General features: G+C 46.1%; 1 pseudogene; it reads left to right on the top strand.

Moving 5' to 3' along the window:
* Positions 1-10,170: 10,170 nt before the first annotated feature.
* Positions 10,171-12,949, top strand: LOC146874781 (uncharacterized; annotated as a pseudogene).
* The last annotated feature ends 1,227 nt before the right edge of the window (positions 12,950-14,176 follow it).

Genomic DNA, 14,176 nt, shown 5'->3' with positions numbered 1-14,176 from the left:
TCAAGAATAAAGTCACAGTCACACCGCTAATAGGCGGAAGAAGAGATTCCCAGCTATTGACTCTAATAAGACTCATAGCCGTACCGCAGAAAGAAGGTCAACCTGACCCCAGGTAATCACAGCTTTCTTCCCCTCAGGTCAAAGAGTAAGAACTCGCTTTCGAGCTAACCTTACATGGAGCTACCTGCCAACAAGAGTTCTCATTCACGGCTAACTAAGCATTCGTTCGGAGTTGACAAGGGAGAGGGTTTCCTATATTATGTTGTGATGGATAGGCTGGCTGCACTCCCTTTGAGGTAAGAACAGTTCCTTTTGATTCAATTGCAAGAAAAGAACCCATTTTAGAGTTTTATACGGCCCAACAGTATATTTATACATCTTCCTAAAAATAAATAGACTATCCTAATAAAGAGATGACAGAAGCATCACTCTGTCTGTTGGATGCCCTTCTTCCTGGCAAGATCAGATAAAGAATTGCCTTTGGCTAGGAAAGCACAGTCAGACTAGTGCCACGCCCAAAGCACAAAGACTGCTTATTCCCGCTAAAACAGAAAAGAGACAGGACCTCTTATGCCGAGTCATAAAGTCAAGTGCTAACGTGCAGCTCCCATTCCTCCACCAAGAGAAAGCCTAAGAGAAGACCATGCTACCAGTCCTAGCTGGCACCGAAGCCAAGGGAAAGAAAGCATTTCAAGAAGAGACAACCAGTACGCCTACTTAGCAATTCCTCGTAAATAAAGATGCCGAAAGTCAGACAATAGATAGAGAGTCTCAGATCATAAGTAGTTCTTTGAAATAGAAAATAGGGACCTTTTTCACCGAGGTCTGGTTTTGATTCCTTAGAGGCATTCCAACATGTAGCCCATTATCCGACCTTTCCTTTCGCCAAGACTGTTAGAAAGGATGTAAAAAAGGAAGAGGTAGAAACCGAGGGATAGTGAGTTGTTGGGAGGTTCCCCTGGGTGATCCATTCAATTAGTTGCAAAAACTGGTCTAGATAGAAAGTGAAAAATCCCCCACTTCTAGAGATGGATACGACCAACCAAGGCACTTCGTTCTAAAGACAACAGATGCTGCCGCTGCGAGACAAAAAAGTGGCTCCTCGGAATAGCAAGCCAGGTGTGATAGTGTTTTCCGATCGTCGTGCGGAACTGCGGAAAGCCTAGTTCACTTAAAATAACTGACTCCACTCGGCTGAGAGATGCCCATCGATCACTCGAAGCTCCACCAACAACTCGCGGCTCAGCCTGTGATTCAGTAGATCGAGCTCACTACGCCCTACGACAACAGCACGGATAGCTTAGCTTACTTGCCAGTCTCCAAGGGGTTGAACTACACTGTTCCAATAGCTTTGACTCCCTAACATTGATTTGATTCCCGGGTTAGAATCTTGTCCACGACCATCCCTGACTCTTTCTCCCCTTCTAAATAAGGCTATTCTAGTTCAGGCAAGCTATTGACTCCATTCCTGATAACCCATATACCCCCCGGTGTATACAATGATGATTATAAAATCCAAGTCTTTCAAGGCAAGCACTAGCCACTGTAATCGAATCCTCCTAATCCCTAAAATAGGCCGCCTTCTTGTAGGGATTTTGTCACTTTTGGTGTGCCCCGCCCGCGTGGACCTCTTGCATTGCTCCGGGTATAACCAGGACTAGTTTGCTTTCAAGTCGTCGAAAGATTGAGAAAGCAGCTAATTCAATTGCATTCGGAAATAGCGTGCAACAACCGTCAAATAAATAACAAGCACCACGTCGAAGGTCTTATTAGCTTCCTTGCTACGAGACTACTAAACCGGTATTTCTTGCTTTTTGCTATCAATTTGACCGTGAAATTCAATTAACAAGATTCCGGCATTCCTACTTCTTCTAATTAATATCGTCATAAAAGTAGTTCGAATGCGTCACTATGCTTTCTTCATGAGCCTCCGAATAAGGCTACCAAGCAAAAGGAAGAAGTTCGACCTTAGACGAGCCGGAGCGAAGGAGGGATTGTAACACAGCTTGCTTCGAGAAAAAAGTCAAACCTCTTCCTCATTGCACTGCTCAGCTGCCTTGGTATCCGTGTTAGGAAGTCAAAAACACTCCTTGCCGCTGCCAAACATGTATGTTGAAGTCTCGGAAACATGTTTAACTCATTGACATTTATCGGAGAATCGACAGTTCGTCTCGGGTAATCCTAGATCAATCATAGAGCTGGGGCCTTCCCTAAGCCAGAAGATACCTTCTCCTATTGATTAACTTCCTTAAAACCTTTCTCCAGCAGTCGATTCTTCTATAATTGGATTTTCAGTCTTGGAAGTGGTGAAGCGAGGGTTTTTACTTTTCTCTTGGCTAGCTAGCAGGGAGAGAACTGGAAGAGGGTAACCCGCGTTCTTCCTTTACCGAAGCTCCTTCCCCAAGAGCCAACCATGGCATTCTATGCATCTTCAGCTAGCTTTCCCCCTCCGCCTACTATCTAGCTGCAATCCTTCCCTTACCTTAACCCTAATCATGCTTAAGACATGGAATTGAATGCTTCTTTTCTATTTACTAAAGGGAAAAGAAGGAGGAGGGATTTTATGGCAAAGCAAGACTGATTAGCTCGCCTAAGGGTCGTAGCGGAAGAATTCCTCATCTGCGAGCTATTGGGGATCTATTCTCAGGAAGGAAGGAATGAAAGGACTGGGCTGCCACCCGAAAGGACTGACTTAATTTCATGCTTTCAAGGATAGGTCATTTGACTCTCTTTCAAGAATTCTCCTCTTCCCTCCCCCTGAACTAGTGGAATACGCTAGTCGACGGAGGAAGGCTAGCTATGATATCAGGCTCTGACCAAAGATCCTCAACGAATCCGCGGCAGTTCTGCTTTGATAAATCAGACAACATTTCGTTGCTGCTATCAAATACCTGATACATGGAGACCATAAAGGGATCCCTTCACAGAAGGACGTAAGTCGTTCCATGAGAGAGACTCCCTTCAGGGCGCAATCGGAGCTCAATTTCAAGCAAATTGGCTTCCAAATACTTAAAGATAAGACACCAGAACTCACCTCAATGGGCGGATGTTTCACCGTCCATGGGGGGGGCACCTTCGTAACCAAAGAATCCTTCACAGGAGTAAGGTTAGAAACAAAATGTCCGTGGCTGTCCAGCAAGGATGCTTGGGATAGCAATAACCCATCCCACCCTAAAACTGGATAAGCCGCTTCTACCAGTGTCTTGCCTTAAGGACACAGAATCAGACAATCCTGTGCTGGGGAGGTTAACCCCCACACCATCTGGGCCTGAAACCCAGACGATGCCAAGCCATACTAGCCTGATCCTGGGGCTATCTATTCGAAAGAGCTAGAACTTGAAGGAAGACCTCCTTCCCATAATGAGAGTTGAAAGGGGATCTGATCCACCCAACATGTAAAGAAGGCATGAACAATAGATAGGGCATATAGGGAATGGAATCAACAATCGAATAAGTGATGACTTGACTGATCTTGATGTACTCTTTTTCCAGCCTTAGCCTTGCTAGCACGCCCAAACACAGACCAAGACCGGTCAAAGTCTACCTTCACATGTCTACCCAGGGCATATAGGGGCGGGGTTTACTTAGAAATAGGAGAAGACTAAATAAGATGGGAGTTAGCCGAGTGCTAAATCGACCAATTTCATCGGTTTGAATCGGTCAACACTTCCACCATTTGCTTTATAGATGATTTTACGCACCGGATACTTTTATAAGAGTAGGAGCTCAACCAGGAGTAATAGCGGGTATGGGCAAAAATCCACCTCTTATGGTCGGGGGCGGGGACGGGCGTAAGAGAAAGCTGGTAATCGAATAAGTAGTGAGTAGTAAGGCTGACGGTGAGTAAAACGAACATGGGGGCTATGGAGCTTGTTGAACCAGTGAATGTTTCGGTCCGGCCTTCCAGTTACGAAGCGGATTGTGTTACACCCTTCTGTTCATCTCATCCCAGTTGTAGTTGATCCAATCGATCCAGAACCTGCGGTAGTTTAACTAGTGAAAGCAAGGCCGGGAAAGAGGAAAGCAATTCCCTTCTTTCGGTAAATAAATTCTTTGAACTTATCTTCTGTGAACTGCAATTCTGCTTTTCACTTTGTCTACCATCGGCGGAGGGCATCCCTTCTCAGCTTCCCTTGTTTTGTCTGTCATCGTATTTTACTTTCTCGATATGAGTCGGGTGACTTCGTACCATTGAATAGTATAACATAACTCTTACCAAGACTTCTTTCCTTTCTTACTTTCTGTGGGGAAAGTTAACTAATTGAATTCTCTATCTCCTCTAGCAATAGAATTCAATTAGTCTTTCTCTTCCGCATTGCTACTTATGGCTAGCACAGGAAATTTCACTCACTGTATTACCTAGCTGATTGCACATTAGTAAAGGTATTTATCCTGCCTTCATGCCTTTGCTTTGAAAGTCTTTCTGTTCCTGATTGAACTCCTTCATGCCATTGATTGATGACTTCGTATCTTGTGAAATATTCCATAAAGTTTATAGAGACTGAAAGCTGCCTAAACTGGATCAATAGAATAGAAGACAGGTAAGGACGAATGCGAGAGAATGAGACTCGTAGGTAGTATTTGTTACTTGCACCGGTCGTTACACCGACGCCAAATTCAGGCCGACATGGAGCCATGCGCATGATTCCAAGAGTCACTAGAGGCGAAACTTAGTAAGAATAACCAGTAATGTCACGAATGGATGAAGCAAGCACTTTTAGATGGTATCGATCAGAGCCAATCAAGCCTTTTCCCTGATTATCGTCACTGAAATCCCACTAGCCGAAATCGAATCCGTAAAGTAAGAGATAAGCCAGAGATCCAGATCATTAGAATACGTCACCGGTCCGAGATGGGCCTTCTCGCGAAAAAGAGTAGGTTATCCCTATCACTAGGAGTAGTAGCGCTAGCGGCGCAGAAGGATAAATAAATAAAGTAGCTAAGCGCTAAGAAGCTATCTAGATAGTGAGTTTCCAGCTGAGGGAAATTTGCTTAGATTGGTCTTAGCTTCGACTCGTAGTCTTCGACCACTCTTCTTCTTCTCCCCGAAGGTTGCTTGCTTCCATTCAGGTAGCTATTGCTGAGAAATGGCCGAAAAAAGGAAAGTCTTATTCCACTTGCTTTCTCGCTTGACTTGAAAACTGGAAAAACTAACTAGGCAGCTATCGGAAAGAAAACAAACAAGGAGTTTACTACGCAGGCTTTTTAGAGAGAGTCAGGGGGGGTTTGCTTGCTGGCTCTCAGGGCTTATAGTCGGTTCTAATCTAAGTCCCTTTCATTAGCTACGCTCAGGTTTCACCAACTTCGCGTCGGGTTCACTTCAGTGAAATCTTGTTCAAGCAAACCAACGGTTGGTTTAACCTTAGGACGGTAGCGAAAGGAACCTTCTAGCTAACCGGGTCAATTCAAACTCACTACATACTCCATGGAATTGAGAACCCGGCGTAATTGGTTTTCTCCAGCGGCTCTTTTTCCTATATTCTGATGGCCCTGCTACGTCTGCCCACTACAGAACAGGCCTGACTCCCGTGAGCAGGTCCGCTGGCTCTTAGTATGGCTTTTGACTTTTCTGATCCGGCATGATAACAACTCGAACTCAACTTCTATTCTTTCAAGAGCAAGAGAAGGGCACCGAGATCCCGCGTAAGCGTCGTTTGCCCGTTGCCAATAGGATCGACTTGGGTAGTAAGATTCAATTGTGAGATTAAAAAATACGAAAGTAAGGGGGCCGGAAATCTTGGGATCAAAAGGTTGTTCTAAAGGACTGTAAATCCTTGCTCCTAGGATCCAAGAAGGGCTTTTTGGTTTTCAAATTCCTAATTACATAACTTACTACCCTACTAGTGTAGTGTCTACTGACTGAGTCGTGAATTAGATTGGATGGGCCGATGGAGAATCCAATTAGGAGTTGTGGAAAGGACTTAAGATACTATGTATCAAGACTCGCGATAGGATTTGAGTGCTCAGTCATTCAATATTTGATGGGTTCTTTTTGATTGGAAGAAAAAAAAATAGGAGCTAGAAAGGGTAGGTTGAATCTGAAAAGTACTCTGTGGGGGTAACTATTTTAAGTTAATTGCGTATCGTAAAAAAAAAAAAGAAAATGTTATGTGCTCCCGGGAAAGAGATTGCTACTCTATTCGATGGGCCAGGAACAATCGAAAAAAGCCAGACCTGTACGGTATCTCTTTGAATCCTTACTTAATATGCTTAATATGGTGATACCCCCGATTGTACCAACCTACATATGTCTCTCCTCCATCAATCGGTACTAGTTATTGTCATTTTGATTCCTTGATTTGTCCGATGAGAAATGCGAAACGAAAGAAGGATCCTCCTGCTGGGAATTAGATCCTAAGCCCCCCTACAGAGATGAATTGATCGATTCATCGGATCCTAGGTCGGGACTGACGGGGCTCGAACCCGCAGCTTCCGCCTTGACAGGGCGGTGCTCTGACCGATTGAACTACAATCCCAGGAAAAGAAATAAGGTATAAAGCCTCCAAATTATTATATATTATCTTTATCTTCATTATTCATATTTTATGTCCTAGGACATAGATATTCTAGATACCCATTATGAATCGCCCGCCAAAGTATTCCTACTTCTCCAATGTTCCAATCAGATCCGAAGAGAAATCAATCAAAAGTCAGTGGACCTGAATTGAATCATGACTATATAAGCTATTCTGATATTCAGATTCGATATAGATGAAATCGTGGAAGCGGACCTTTTATTGATTTCCTTGGACCACGTAAGAATTCGTCGTCCGATTGAATCTTCTTGTTCCTGAATGCTTCATAGGAATCCATCGCTATTCCTTTCTTCCACCGAGAAAGGTTCATTCCGAGTCACAAGAGCCATTTCTCTCTTTTTCGTTATGGTAATGCAATGCAAGAGGTCTCGGAAATCGGGTTGTTTCTGATGATGAAAACCCGATATTTAAAGGTCGGTAATGTTAGAAGACGACTGTCGGTATCTGATGGTAAGTAAGATACCTACGGTCGGTATATCTTTGAAAGCTCAGACGGAGATAAACGGACTCCTCGAGGCGAGGGCTACTTAAGGCACTTTAGTGCAAACCAACCAGAAGGACCGGAGCTGTTGGATGTAGCTCAGTGCTGCTATAAATTAACAACCAAAAAGCTCTGCGTCGAACTTCAGCCCCTTCGAGTTGGCCACGGGGCAACAGCCTCTGACGCCCCACACCATTGCGGCAGGAGGAGGCTTGCCCATCAGCCTACTTTTTTGCCAAGACGAGGAGCGCAACGACCTAGCCCAAACCTACTTCAACTAAAGGCTTGGCCCGGTCTGAAGGAAGAAGAAAGTAGACCTTGTAGAGAAGCGGATAGGAGAGGTAGCCTATAGACTCAAGCGATCAGCTCGGTTAAAACTCACCCCCGTATTCCATGTGAGTCAGTTGACTTCGATTAGACCAGACCGACCCAGAGAGGAACGTGCCCAGCCCACGAGGGCACCACCAGATGTTGTAGATTAACTTACTAAGAAAGAAAAAGAGTATATATATCATAGCTGACCGCACCATGGGCTAGCCCATACACCCACTGCACGAGTAGAATACTACTTAGTCAAGTAGAAGGGCCAACCTGAGAGCGAGGCAAGCTGGGAACGGGCTGAAACTTACGATTCTAAGACCAAGTCAGAGACTACTGGACGTCTCGCAGAGCGACTCTCAACGAGGACGTTGAGACTTTTTTAAAAAAAAAAAGATTTTTTTTGGCTGAATCCGCCTTTACTAAAGATCAAGGAGTACACTTGTTTGTATTCCGGCTAATAAGGGAAAGGTTTTTTTTTTAAAATCCAAGTTTTACTCTGATTAGATCCTTAGCGCAAGCGCTAAGTAAGCCCTAAACTAAAGGCCTTATGTAATGTAAAAAAAACCGAGGAAAATAACGTCAAGTAGAAAGGAACAAGGTCTTACGGCACGATCGCTATATCTTTTCTTTTTCTTTATCTCTCCTCTATAGAAAGAGGGGATGATACGTGGCGTGGTATACCCGATCGTTTGGTCAACGAGACGTACGTAAGTCGACATAGCTCCATTTATCTTTTATTTCACTTAGCCCGCCTCTCCCATGACTTTCCGGACCAACCCGGATCTGCCCTCGAAAGTCTCTCTGCATTTTGGGAGCAGAGCATGCAAAATCGAGCAATTAATCTTAGAAAAATTTCCTCGGGTCTCTATCTATAAAAATGAAAAGCCCGGGTAGAAGCACAAGCAAAAGGAGAGAGGAAAAGGAAGGGGGGAGGAGACTCGCCTCAATACTTCCCACTGGACGAGAGGCGCACCTAACCCACCTACCCACTCATCAATCACGGTGTTCAGCTGACTTGCACTGATAGACCCCTATTGTATTGGAATTAGGCGCCCATCTTTTTACTGTTGTCAACTAATCTCTTCCATGTTCGATTCTACTCTATGTTAGAACATTTCTGTGAATGCTATTCTGATCTAAGTGGTCCTATTCTGTGTCCCGTGCTAGGAAGCATTATTCCTCTTTTCATTCCAAATTCAAGAATACGACCGATACGATTGATTGGTCTGTGTGCCTCTCTTATTACTTTTTTGTATTCCCCTGTTCCTCGGATACAATTCGATCCTTCTACGGCCAAATCTCAATTTGTGGAAAGCCTTCGATGGCTTCCTTATGAAAACATCAATTTGAATTTGGGTATAGACGGTCTCTCTTTTTTCTTCGTGATATTGACCACATTTCTGATCCCTATTTGTATTTTAGTGGGTTGGTCTGGTATGAGAAGTTATGGGAAAGAGTATATTACAGCATCTCTAATTCGTGAATTTCTAATGATCGCCGTGTTCCGCATGCTGGATCCTCTACTATTCTATGTTCTTCCCGAAAGCGTGCTAATCCCTATGTTGTGCGGAGCTGAGCATCTTCTATTCGCTGGGATAAAGCTTTTCCTCTGCAGGGGCCTTGTGCAGTAAACCCCCTACGGGCGGTCGTCCGTCGTAAAGTAGTCCCCGCGAAGCTTTCGGGAAGAGGGGTAGTCTTGTGCGTAAGCATAGCATTTCTGGTCGAACCCGCCCAACCCAACTAAGACGAACCGAACCTGACAGACACATCTTTTTTGGGGAGGGTACTCCGAGTAGTGGGTACCTCGTAGGACCTCGACCCGCCTACTCGGGTCTTGTATGGATATGCAGGAAGGGGTGCTCCTAGGTGTGTGTAGGGGTTGTGTTTGTTCGCGAGAATGGATTCCTCGTCAAGTCAGTTTGGGGGGTGTGGACACACTTGCGCGAATTCGGGTAACGGCTACAAGGGATAAATCGAAAGGAAACTGTACCCAACCAGGGATGGACGTAAACTCGTAAGCTACCGAGGGTAGGGATAATCGTCCAGGTCTTATTGTGAAAAAAAAAAAGCCGCCCCGCCACAGCAGGCGGGTTGCTTCCTCTGTCGTCGCCGGGGAGCTCTTGGTGAGGAGACCTTAGGATAAGTTGCTAAAACAAACGGGAGGGGAGGATCGACCCGTTCAGTAGAATTCCGAAGAAAGACTGTTGGCAGCAGGTGGAGACATTTCTTTGGCCCCCAAAGAAAAAAAAGAAATGCGGGCAGGGTTAAGCTCGGTAGAGGGTTCGAGAATAGGGTAGGGTCCTGTCTTTCTTGAAGATTCAGATAAGAAAAGAGTTCCAAACCTTTATGCATGCACCTTTGTATAAGTGCTGCATACAAGTTCCGGCCAGGAGAATTGGGAAACAAAAACCAATTGGAACCGCTCACATCACAGTAGTAGTAGCGTAAAGCCGTAAGTCGGGGGGGCGGCCATCAAAAAAAAAGGCTCTTACTTTCACATCTCTCTCTAGATATCTAGAGAGAGATCCACTGCGTGAGCAACCGACTGTGCGTTACATGTGCTCTACAGGCCGCACTCCATCTTTCTTCCCAACGAGCCCTTTTTTGTTTTGGATTTGGAAGACGGGCGTTGCGTTCGGTTCGAAAGGCATGGTTTTCAGTATGTCTCCAGATAGGGCCCCCCTCTAGTCCGGCTAGCTAGTGAGCGGTTATTTCGGGCGAGAAGCGGGCCGGCGGGCATCTCCCGCAACGCAAGCTGCATTGTTCGCCACCACCCGAGAAGCAAAAGATTCGAGAGTCCAGGCTTAATATACATGCATAGATAGTGGTCTAATGACAAGGGCCGACGACGGAAGCTCGGGACGGAGCCGTATGATGCGGAAGTCTCACGTACGGTTCCCTGAGAAGGGAGTGGCTACCTACTGGAGCTTCGACCAACCACCACCGGTAAATACCGCTTTGGGGCCACCCCTTACTCTACCATTATTATAGGGGTATGGGGTTCGAGACAAAGAAAGATCAAGGCAGCATATCAGTTTTTCCTTTATACTTTACTTGGATCTGTTTTTATGCTATTAGCTATTCTGTTGATTCTTTTCCAAACAGGGACCCGCCGATTTACAAATCTCATTAACCACAGAATTTAGTGAGCGGCGCCAAATCTTTCTATGGATTGCTTCTTTCGCCGCTTTCGCCGTCAAAGTGCCTATGGTACCTGTTCATATTTGGTTACCCGAAGCTCATGTAGAGGCACCTACGGCAGGATCCGTCATCTTGGCAGGAATTCCTTCAAAATTGGGAACCCACGGGTTTTTAAGATTTTCAATACCCATGTTTCCCGAAGCAACACTTTGTTCCACTCCTTTCATTTATACTCCAAGCGCGATTGCTATAATATATACTTCCTTGACCACTTCAAGACAGATCGATCTTAAGAAGATCATTGCTTACTCCTCAGTAGCCCATATGAATCTGGTGACTATTGGTATGTTTAGTCGGGCGGCGGCCGTTAGGTCACCTATTTTTAGTTATGGACACACAAGACAAGGCCAAAACATGTGTGCCGGGGCGTGCGACCCATCAACCTACTAGCAATGGGGGAGAAAACATAGCATGTCGCAACACTTGATTCAAGGCGTCAGCAAAACATTGCCGTCTGTTCCAAAAACAAAAGCCCCTTAGCGCCCCGGGACGGGAGTGGGCCCTACGCGCAGGCAACAGCAGCACCGGCTCTACGAAGTCAGAATCGAATCTTTGTGTTGGCTTTCCCAATTCATTCGTGAATAAGAATTAAAGGGCTAGAAGCGCTTCTAGCTGCTTCTTATTATTGTGGGTTGGCGTGGCGGAAATGAACGAAAAGCGAGATGAACGTGCTATTTTCAAATCGATTGATAGATAGCCTGATCCGTTCTGATAGATCGAAAGAGTATCTATGAAATAGAGGGAATCCATCAAGAATAAGGGGAAATCTCCTCTTTCTATCTATTGAGAAGACAACTCTTCTTGATCCATCAGAAAGAAATCGATATGTATCTGATGGAGTCTACATCGTACGTAGAGCGCCCAAGCTTTAGGCCAGCTCAGTTCTCTTATCCATCGGTCCAATGCACTGGGCTCATCTCATGGATGGAGGGAAAAGCCAAAATGTAGTTGTGTTGTTGTTGTTCGCCGCCTCGACGCATTCCCTTCTCTCCCCGGCATCGTCCCACACAGAAAGAAAGAGCGCAGAGCCCCGGCCCGACCTGTAGTGTAGGTCCGCTAACGTAAAGCGAGGAGTTGAGCCTGAACTGGCGAACCGAAGTCACTTTCGGAACCATACTTCCTAAAGCTAACACGTGTCCAGTCCAGCGGGAACGCGCAGCGCAAAAAAACGTAAGCTGCTATACCGAATCCCCCGCTGGCCATCGGGGACCGAGTGGTAAGGCCATGATCCGCAGGGGAACGGATCACTCATTCTTCCATTGGGGACAGGTGCACGAACGACAACTCCAAACGTCACACATCCGTCGCCTACTTACCGTTTAGGTGGCACCAGCGAGATCCAGCTAAGGTAAGGAACTTCGTGTCGCGGCTGCTCCACTCCGCCGCGGTCTCATGAACTGAACTTCGTTGCCTTCCCGCGCGCGAAGCGAATGGGCGCTGTGCTGTGGGTAAGTTTTGGGGCGGAGGGCGAAGAGAGACCACAAGAATGATTCATTTGGATCGACGAGCCCCAAAACTAAGAATCAATGGAATGTCTGTCTATCCATGAACATCTATTCTATCTGTATATCTAGGGGGTCTCTCTATACATAAAAAAGAGTTTTATGGCACGATATGATCGCCTAGCCGTAGCCGCATATTGAGCGCAGCGGATATGCGGGATTTCAGTTGGATCAGATCTTTCGCTTTGACGGAAGCTTTTGGACCTAGCGAAAAGGACTTTATAAGCCTTCGCGCAAGCAAGCGCGAGAGAAGCAAGCAAAGTAGAAGCTTTGCCAGAAGCAAGACGGGGAAGCAGAGCTGTCGTATAAGCGGTAGCTTCCCCCGACCTACTAAACAAAAATACAACAGTCGCGACCTACTTTGATTCAAAACAAAAGAAAGGCGAAGGGTTTGGCAACAAGCAAACGGCTTTCTATCATAGTTGCAAGGGTTCCAAACCTGAACTACTTAAGTAAAGTACCAAAGGCTGCTTTCGGTTGGTAAATGGTAAATAAGGGGGCTGTTCACTACAAGCTATCAGCGCTGTCTTAGATTGAACGTCGACTTATCTTATTGCCGTTCAATCTCTAAGGCGGGTTTACGCTGAGAACGGAATAGTGTTCGTGTCCAAAGGTGAACAACGCCCTAGCGTGCTTCTAGAGTTCGCTGCTTTTCCCAGGCCGGAGAAGGGCTTATACTGCTCGCCTTTGTTTGATATGTTCATTAAGTACCAATACAAACGAAAACTACACCAAAGTGGAAAGGCCCCTATAGAAGCTAGAAGTAACCTCTAGTAGTCGGCCTAACCAAAGCGTCACGACAACAGAAAATGACCCTTATGAATGGAATCTTAAGTGGGGGGCTTAGCCCGCCCGCCTACCAATCAAAGAGGCTGAGAGTAAGCGTAAGCTCGAAGAGCTTCCCCTTCATTCGCTTCGCGGGAGCCGCACAACACATAGCTGGAAGTCAGAGGGCCCATACTACCTGCCTAACCCCTCGCTCCGAGGGACCGTAGATCGGAACGTTATAAAACCACCCCATTCATCTAAAAGATAGGGGAAGGGGGCCTATGTATTTGCATGACTCCTGCGGATTTGAACCTATCTACACCCGGAGCCAATCTCCTATCGGTCCTGCCACCACGCCGCAGAACGGGAGCTCGTGTGGAACCTTTTCTTTCTGGCGTAACAGCGGTGGAACGTAAAAAAAGATTACGGTCGCGTAACATAAGGGCCGGAGGTACGGTAAACTCGGCCAAAATATGACACCCGAAGGGAGGGCCCGGCGCGCGCAATCCTATCCTCGTCCGAGTTTACCCCTTGCACTTCGGACAGCCGTCCGTAGCATCATAAGGAGGACCTCCCTTTCGGGGTAAAAAAAAAAGGTATGGTACTACGGTCTTTCTCAACGTGGTGTATAGCACGAAAAACCTTTCGATACAAGATAGGGCCGTTCACATGAAAGAAGATAAGAAATCCTTTCTTATCTTCTTTCTCTTTCTCGAGGGGGAAAGAGAAAGAGGGTCTTATGGAGGGAGGGGGAACATTCGGGCGCTTTTTTTAAAATCCTCCACTGCATCCAGGATCACAAGTGGAACGCTAAGCAGGGGGGAGGGGAAAGGCTTGGGCTGGGCCTACCTATCCCGATAGGACCTCATAAAGGAACGGGAGCTGTTGAGAGGTTCCATATTGCCGAGCCGAAGGGCAGCACTTCTGTACGTGATCGTAGTATGTCACGTCGTCTCGTCCCCGCAGCATTGAAAAGTACCTCTGCACTATTTCCGGTTCACTTCTAAGGAAGATAGAGTTGGGGTGGGGGGTCTACGATGTGATACTCAAGTATGACCCGGGGAGATACATGCTAACTATGGGTAGAAGGAACCTTTATGTAAAAAATTTAGGGGGGTTACAGATCTCTTATACTACCATCGATCGACAGAGCGGAACGACCAGAAAAAAAAGTGAAGTTAGAAAGCCGTATGATAGGCGGTAACTATCTTGTACGGTTCGGGGGGTAATCGGCGTACTCCGATCAGTGGGGGGGGGAATCTTTGGCTCTATCGAACATACAGGGAATTGGAGGTAGCATTCCACCGATGTTAAGTCATGGACTGGTTCCTTCAGCCCTTTTTCTATGTGTTGGTGTTCTATATGAC

This window comes from Vigna unguiculata, unplaced genomic scaffold (genome assembly GCF_037176805.1).
Source record: "Vigna unguiculata cultivar grain cowpea cultivar isolate G323 ecotype 2 unplaced genomic scaffold, ASM3717680v1 ptg000237l, whole genome shotgun sequence".
NCBI lineage: Eukaryota > Viridiplantae > Streptophyta > Magnoliopsida > Fabales > Fabaceae > Vigna > Vigna unguiculata.
The sequence above is the reverse complement of the archived record's forward strand: the minus strand, read 5'-3'. Positions and strand labels throughout refer to the sequence as shown.